The following is a 9,154-nucleotide window of genomic DNA, read 5'->3' as shown; positions in this document are numbered from 1 at the left end:
CCCTGTGCTGATGGTGTACAACAGTCACTCAAGCCTTTCGCTTCGTCTGTCTCCGGCTGTGTCCCTCGTGGGAGCTTTCAGGTGCCTCTTAACCTTAGCAGATCGGTATAAGCCCCCAATGTGGAAGAGGGTCCCTTTGCAGGGACACCCCAGACCGCCCTTGATCGTATGAGGTCACTACGGAACCACAGATCGGGACTCCGCACTCGCGCCACAGAAGTGATTTTCTGCGTCTCACTCAGTAGCCACAAGCATGCGCACACAACCACCCCCCTTTCCTTTCCTCGGACCTGGAGAGGGGACGGCTTCCTCCCGTATTCTCAGGAGTACTAGGGCCTCCTCTTTGAGAGTTGATCAGACTCCCTCCTAATTTTAGAATTAGGTTTCCCTGCACTATGCCCCCGGGGGTCTTACCAATCCGACGTGTGGAGCTCCTTGCTTCATTCTCAGGGTCTCTCAAACCTTCCGGTGTCTCCGGCTCCTCAGAAGGGCTCCAGTGAAGACCGCAACCTCTTTCTGGACTCAAATGGGGTGTCCAGGGGCGCCCAGGGCTGGGTTTCGCCCGGGCCCTCCCGGCCTCCCCGGAGACGTCCGGTAGGGGCAAACAACTGTTGCTGCCTCTGACCTTCTCAGCGCGTCCCACCACAGTCGCCAAAAATGTTGTAGAGAAATCGGGTGTGCGCGGTATCGAAGGCCATGACATGAGAGTACCAAGAAGAAAGTTGGTTTATTTTGACCAGCCGGGCTCGGTGGACTCTTGTCCTAATAAAAACCGAGCCCCAAATAGAATTTTGGGTTCCCTTTTATACAGAAAAGATATAAGGGTAGGGAGTTAAATGGTGCCTTTGTGAAAGAAAATGACTTTCCTTGTTAGTTAAGTGTTTGTTTGAGTACCAGATAAGTTTTTTATAGTACCCCCATATTTTAGGTGAGCTTGAATTAACATATCCCTCACATCTCTGGTGACCTTGGATTAGCATATCGCTCACATCTCTGGTGAGCTTTAGCATATCCCTCACATCTCAAGTGAGCTTTAGCATATCCCTCACATCTCAAGTGAGCTTTAGCATATCCCTCACATCTCAAGTGAGCTTTAGCATATCGCTCACATCTCAGGTGAGCTTGAATTAGCATATCCCTCACATCTCATCTGGAGGCAACCCTAAATACATTTGTCTTACATCCTTTTTGAACATTCAGAGACTATAGGGCCTATATTACTTATTTAGCCATCTTGGGGACTAGGTACTCTTGGAAACAATTTTGAATTTATGCACAGGCTATATCATGAGAAGAGACCTCTCAGTGGGAGAGGTCACCATCATCCTCTAGAGCCTGCCAAAATAGTGATGCTGAAGGCACATGCCATGCCTGAGGTGGAAGGCCAAAGGGCTGCACTCTTGAAACAAGCATGAACCAGAAGAGCAGCCCTCCTTTTGACCAGGATGACTTTGAATCATAAAACTGGAAGATAAAAGTGCAGGTTTTGAATTTTGGTTCACATTGCTCTAGGAAACTAATATCATATGCCTGTGAGAAGTGAAAACAGTCTTTCTAGAGGAGGGTAGCATCAGATTAATCTTCAATCATTCCTTCAAATAATTCCCCAATGCAATGTTCAGTTTTTCAGTTACTTCCACCAGAAAGAGCAGGTAACTTTGAGATAAAAACTGGACTTCACTGTGTCTTGGATCTCTTGTACTCTTGTACTCACTGTCTTGCCAGTTGTCAGTGCCTTCAAACAGATAAGGTTTGGTTGTTCTTATTCAGCTCTTCTAGTTTTCTCAGGTGGAGGATCAATCTGAATGATTCACTGAAAGAAGCATTTCCAGAATTTCTGTTTATGTTGAAAACATTAGCTTGAAATTCCAATTTTAATGATCAAAGGAAAGCAGAAGTGTGTAAACCCCGGTCAAGAGGAGAGAGAGAAAATGACCAAGACATCCATCAGCACCCTAGACAGCACCAAGGACTCCCGTGTTTGCTGAGAGCAACACGGGTTCCCAGCCCCAGTTGCCACTCTGGATATTAACTGTCAGGCTGCTGTCTTGGCCCCAAGTGACAGAGATAGCACATGCTACTCACTCTTCTTGATGCAGTATTTGGAGACATGTAGGGCTGTTGTGGGGATTAAATATGAAGTACTTTGCACATTTTTGCTATGTTTAATCTCCACAACCCTTGGAATTTCTGTACTGAGAAGAGACAGTATAGCACAGAGGTTTAGGGTTCAGAACCACACTGGGTGCAAACGCTGCTCTCTCATTTAGTAGCTGTTACTAGTTAGTCTTTCTAATATATTGTCACTTACATTATTGGGTAACAGTTACTCTTTTGCAAACACAATGTAGAGTAAACAAAAGACACAAAAGGGCACACACTTTATGATTCCATTTTTATGAAGATAAAAAAAGGCAAAATTATTCTCTGGAAGTTGGTGATGGAGATTGTGGCCAGAGCCTGCAGCAGCAGTGGGTGGAGGGAGCATTGGGTGTTTCTGGGGTTCTGGCAGGGTCTGCTTCTTTATCAGGGCTGTGTTCAGTTCCTGAAAATTCATCAAATTATACACAATTATTTGTATATTTCCATATATACTATGCTTCACTACATGACTACACATGAACAAATAATCCCTTCAAAATCTAGATACTGGGAGAAGGCAGAAATGGGTGAAAAGTAATGCACCACAAAATGGGTTTAGATTAAAGGCAGAGAATGGCCAGCCAGTTGTTCTCATGACTTGGAGGTGTCCAGGTGGTAGATGGAGCCCTCTGGAACACAGGGAAGACTGGCATCCTCTTTGTGAACTGGGGCAGGTTAGTGTTTAATGATTTTTTGTTTTGTTTTGTTCTGTTGTTTTTTTATTTTTTTATTTTTTAAAAGATACTTAGATTACATAAATGTTACATTAAAAAATGTAGGGGATCCCCATATGCCCTGCTCCATATACCTCCCTCATTTTCCCACTTTAACAACATTCTTCATTAGTGTGATAGATTCATCCCATTGATGAACACATTTTGGGGCATTGTCACTAAGCATGGATTATAGTTTACATTTTAGTTTGCATTCTCTTCCACACAATTTTTTTTAGATTATGTTGAGATGTACAATGGCCTATTTCAGTCATTGCCATGTCATTCAGGACAATTCACGAGTCCCAAAAAATGCCTCCATATTACGCATGTTTTTCCCTCTCCCTGCCGCCTCCACATGAATAAGTTCTTCCACAGCTAGAATCACAAGTCTATAGAAGAATACCAGTAAATCTACTTTAGTTTATAGTTCATTTCTCAATCTTGAGGATTCTGGGGTGGTGATGCTCACTCCACCTCTAACTGAGAGTGGGATTTGATCCCCTGGGGCAGACATATGGAACTATCTTGCTTGCAGTTGTAGACATCTTGGTTCCTCAGGGTGGTCATTCTCCATCATCACCTCCTTATTTGTTGTCCTGGATGAGTCCAATGAACTGGAAAGTAGGTTTTGCAACTTCATTGAGACTCCGGACTCAGCTGGCACATGGACAGCCCAACGATTTAAGTGTACTGGATGGTCACCTATCACCTCTAGTACTAATTGTAGTTCCAAACAGAAGGGGCAGAAGGGCCCTGTGTAGGGAAACCTTAACTGAGTCCAACTCTGTCATACTGGGAAACATAAATTCCAAAGAAGGGCCCACTGGCAAGTCACCAAACTCCTGAGCTATTGGCCCTGATGTCTGGATATCTCCAGAGACCTCAGGAGCCCCATTTATTTGCAGTATTATTTTCTTTTGCAGTCAATGCAGTCATGCTGAGATGTGCATAAGTCTTACCCCTGAAATGACCACCTGACTCATTTTGAAGTCTCTTAGCCATATAAACTCATTTGTCATTACCTTTTCCACCTTTTGTTCAAGGTCTTTCTCCAGCTGCATTGTAAGTTTTGTTTGGTAGTGATCCCTTGGGGCTAGGGAGATTCATCCCCAGGAGTCATGTTGCATGCTGGGATGGAAACTCGTGCCTTTATATGCAGAGTTCAGCTTAGAGAATTGCCATATTTTAGCACAAGGAGATTCTCAGGAGGTAACACTGAGGCAATCAATAATACAAGGCTAAGTTTCAATATTAGAGTTTTCCAGTTAAACCAGCCATCAAAAGGCCATTAGGTGATTAGAGATTAATTCCTCTAGCTAACAGCCTTTGGGGCAATGGGGCTTTTTTATTTTTTCCTTGGTCTCCTCTTTTCAGACTCCTTGTTGCCAGGGGCCTCCTGGATCTCCTCCTTTACCAAAGGAGCTTCCAGCTTCTCAGATAATGCTTTTTGGCATTATCATTTTTGCCCTGGTCTCTCTTTTCTCACTCCTCAGTCTCTTTCCTGCATTACTCAAATTTCTTTTTGAATTTCTGTGCATTTTTATCACTGAGGAACCAGATGGCCAGCAGCTCAGGCTTGGGGCACTCATTCGCAAAGTCAGCATGAGCATTTCAGACCCAGGCCTGCTCACTGTCCATGTTTGGCTTCAGCGGTGTGATGTTGTGGTTGGTGCAGACCTTCAGCATCTTGTCTCTGTGCATGAGAAAGTGGATGGTCCCCTTCTTGTGCTTCAGGAACTTGACATCACCATGTCATGCTCCTTCCACTTAGGGAGGTCACTTTCTGAAGCAAATCAGAAAAACTTTGCCCACATTTTAAAAAGTTCTTCTTCATCTTCCTCCAGTGCTTTGATTTCTTGTTCAGGAAGATAGACAATCAGCTCAAATGGGGGGTTGTGGTTGGACTTATCTATATTCTTAGTGGAAGTGTCCTAGTCCTCTTGAGAGTCCTTGGTGGGTGCCATGGGTGCACAGTGGTAGCAGCTTGGCTGGTTCAGACATTACCTGGCTCTGGGGCCTCTAGGTGGTTGGTTACATCTCCTTCCTCAGAGTCTGGTGCAGGCACCTCCTTCCTGCCTGCAAATCTGGGAAAATACCTTTGCTAGCAGACATTCTAGATAAGCTTTTAACATATTTGGTTTGCATTTCCCCTGAATACTTAAAGTTTATAGACCTTGCATTGTTAAACTGTTTCCTGCTCACCAAGGACAGGACTGCAACCTTTTATCATCCCACACCCACAAGTCACGGATAGTTTAGGTTATCTCTAAAGAGACAAAGAGCCTGCCACCCATAGCCCACATCATTTCCCCCCTTAGCCAAAGTTTAACTTGCTAAGCTTTGGCATAATTATTGTTGGAGCTATGAGGTGGATGGCTGTTTGTTGTTTTGATTGATTATCAATCTTTAGGGTAGCATCCAGGACTGTTTTTAAAAGTTTAGAAGTTTTCATTCTGGACAGCAGAATCCTGGGGCAGGTGCCTCCTGCAGTCATCCTGTGGCCACTGGTGCTCACGTGGATTTCCAGTCAGGTTCCAGATCCATCTATTAATTTTATTTTACCCTTGAAGAGTTTACACCTTTAATTTAAAAGGGGTGCTGAAGGGAGATGATCTCTTTTCTGTAACTGCTTCCTGCTGGCCATGGGCTGTAGTCATTGCCTAATAAGGTGTAAAACTCTTAATTTATTTTAACTGGAGGAAGATGGATCTGGCATTCTGTACAAAGTTGGATGAAGTTTTCATATGGTTAATAAGATGTTCACTCTGAAAGAAACAAACTTAATACCCATTTTTAAAAGAGGACATTGGATTGCAGAGGTAGACAAGGTTAGGTGCCTATAATGATGGTACTCCTAAAAGCTGGTGGGAACAGCATATATATTCTTTTTTAAGTTATTCATCTTCAGAGAGAAATTGCAACAGACACTTAGCTTTGTCTGAAGACACATTCCAAACTGTTCAATGATTGGCACTCATTCACTTTGTCAGATGCTCCTGGTGAACTGGCACTCCTTGGGCAACTGGCTTCACTCAGGATTAGAACACTAAGTTGGAAATTCTCTTCGTTTTCACCTGTGAGAGCGATCAGAACTACAGAATAAAGGTTTTTTTTTTTACACCTTAGTTTTAATTGTACAATTTCTAGCAATTTTGACTTGTTCAATAGGTGACTCACCATCAGCAAGCAAGCCTCACCTTTGCTACACAGCAGAGTACAGTAGAATATAGAAGTTGACTGAGACTGGCTGAGACTGCCACCTTATTCTATAGACATGTTTTTAACTGTTTAGAAAATGATTTTACCAGGAATTTAACATGTCTAATATACTTCTGCACTTGATCCAAAATAGAAAAGATAATATTATAATTATTAGGCATATATTTAGTACAGGATAAAAGTATAGCACTTATGCATTAAGTAATACATTAGTTAATATTAAGGATTCAGAGTTGCAATTATTAGTTTTGAGTTTCAGGTTTGAAATACTTTACATGTCATCTCTCCATGAGAGCAGGCCATAATGCCAATTGTGTTTAAGTTTCACTTACAGTATCCTGGTATCATGGCTCCACTTAGCATGTTCTTCAACGCAGTGAGCAAGTCGCAGCATCCTTCATCTTAGAGAGATTTTCCAGTATTCTACTAGCCTGGTGCATAGTGCTCTCTGGGACCATGGAACAGTGCCAGCCTGGAGGCGATGTCCATTGTACACTTGGCTGTCCCGAGTCATCATTGGCTGCTGCAGGAGCTTGAAACTGCAATGTAGTTTCCATTGACTTCAGGAGCAGAACCAGAGGCTGATATAGCAAATATTTTTAATTGAGGGATCAGTAACCAGCCTAGCCAATAACTCAATAACTGGAGAGGCAAAATGCAATGTATACAGGGCCTGGTTTGAAAGCACAAAAGAGTTTGATAAGGTTAAAATTTATTCCTTGTTTTTATATATATATTTTAAACAATTTAATGCAACATATCATATATTAAATGACTGTTTACTTACACAATTTTACCATGAAGATAACAGTAGGTACTTTACTTTAGTAATAGAGGGAAAAAAATTATTTTTCATTGTTAAAATGAAAACAGAATATTTCTAATAGAATCAAGATAACTTTTTATTACCATTTACTTAAATGTGTACTTTGCAGTGGCCTTCAGACAGGTTTTATTATCATTAACTTATTTCTGCTACCAATACCAATCTTAAGTTTTTTTTAGTTAACAATGACTTCTAGAACTAGAACTATTTAAACATTTTCAGTTTGGCAGATGTTTTACAAACTCCTTAAAATTGACTATAACCACATTGACTAGCCACCTCATGTTTAAGTAAACTTATTAAATTACAATTACCAAAGAAATTTACTCTATTTATTTGAGAGCATATCTACAATCTTTTTCTGTTAGCCTAATTTCACCAATGTGAACTCACAATTTTCATTACTCTAAAGATTTCGTACATAATGTTAATTTAGTTTATAAATTAACTATGGGAGATTACACTCAAGTTAAATAAAATTGAAACCATTATAGTTTATGCAAGGAATGTTCTCTTTTTCCCTTACAGGAAGTTAAAAACTTCTTCTCTTTAAGTTATGAAAATGAATAATTTAAAAGCATACTGACTACCAGGTTTTAAAACACATTACACAATTACTTAATTTGTTTAATCATAACCCAGGAAAGATCTCTCCATAGTTTTTATGGACTTTTCTTTACTTACTGAAATTTGTTAATAGAGCCACTAATTACCTTTATTTTGTTGGAAAGAAATCTTCTGGAAGTAAATAAGGCTCACCAGATTGTGGAGAAGAAAAGAATTTATTCTCAATCTTGCAAGAAGGGGTGCAGAGCCAGATATGGCTGGTGCCCGGAACAAAGAAAAATGACACAATTTATACCCCTAAGGCTAGCACGCAAGCTCTTCCTCTGTTTTTCCATGGATTGGATACTTCAGAAGTTACAGCTTATCTGAGCTTTAACTTTCCTGCACAAAAGTGTGTGATTTAACTGCTTCCTCTCTCACATTCCAACCATTTTAGTTTTTACCTGTTCCCCTTTGTTAAATAAAGAATAGAATTTAGTGCTGAAATGGCACTGACTTAGCTCCTTCTTGGGCGTCCTTCCACTGCCCACAGGACTGGCCTAAACTGGTCTCCTCCACTGCTGTCTAACCCGGGAGTGGGAGACTGAGACAGCAGGCTGCCAGGCTGCCAGGTTACACCAATCAACATTTTTTTCTTTTATGTGAAAACTAACCTAATCTTTGATAGTTTGTTTTTTACATTTTATGGCTAACAGAAGGTTTAAACTGGGAAATTACCAGGCAAACTGATTCTTAATTCCCTAGCCTAGTAGATAGGCTTAATCTGCCACACCTAGTCTTGCCTTTAAAGTTCTTGCAAAGAGGAGGCCCTTTCCCAATTGTTTCTATAATCAGATTTCTATGACCTTTTCATCCTGCTTAGTTTAATTTGGGCTTTAAGAATATTTATTTACATCTATAACTGCATAATTAACAATTTGAATTGAGCTCTTTTAAGAATTTTCATTTGTTAATTTGATATTATTATCCTGATGTATGAAGACATACACTGAGCAAATGGGCAGATGCAAAGAGTTAGACACAGAAACAAAGCTGATTGATATTACTTATAATTTGCATTATTTTATATACTGTTTAGCTTAATTTGGGGTCCTGAAATATATATTACTTATAACTGCATATTTAACCTCAACAATTTGAGCAAATAGGCAGACATGAATAGTTTGACACAAAAACATAACTTTAGTTATTTTAAACTTCTAATTCTTACAAAATAAGTGTGACTGTAAAACATTTCAAAGACTCCTGAAACTCTTCTTAATTTGCACTGTGACTGTGCAGTTTTATACTATGACTATGCAGTTTTACACAAGAATTTTCTTTCTTAACTAGTGGATTGTAACCAAAATGTTCTCAATGCTTTAGCACTAATTTTTGTTTCAGAACTTTATATTTTACTTTGAATTTAGCAGAATTTTGGATAGGCAACAAGATTAACTTTATATATATTTTCTGAGGCTATATGAAGCCTCAGGGAGACAGACTGGTTTCTCTCATGAATTGCCACTCTTAGGAACACTGACAGTCAAGGCAGGAGACTTCTCCCCTTCCAACCCTCTTTTTGATTTTGGAGATAATTAAACTCCAGTGGTCATTTAACCTTATTCCATCAGGCAGCAATTTATTTAGTTTACACTTGAATTCATGAGAGAAAGGGTTACTAATACCAGGAGAGGAGACAGTG

General features: G+C 40.3%; 1 pseudogene; it reads right to left on the bottom strand.

The window, feature by feature from the left end:
- Positions 1-4,203: 4,203 nt before the first annotated feature.
- LOC131276391 (ran-specific GTPase-activating protein pseudogene) lies at positions 4,204-4,822 on the bottom strand (annotated as a pseudogene).
- Between the last annotated feature and the right edge of the window lie 4,332 nt (positions 4,823-9,154).

The sequence above is a fragment of the Dasypus novemcinctus genome, chromosome 28 (genome assembly GCF_030445035.2).
Source record: "Dasypus novemcinctus isolate mDasNov1 chromosome 28, mDasNov1.1.hap2, whole genome shotgun sequence".
In the NCBI taxonomy this organism is placed as follows: Eukaryota; Metazoa; Chordata; class Mammalia; order Cingulata; family Dasypodidae; genus Dasypus; species Dasypus novemcinctus.
Note: the sequence above shows the minus strand (reverse complement) of the source record. Positions and strands in the feature narration are given on the sequence as shown.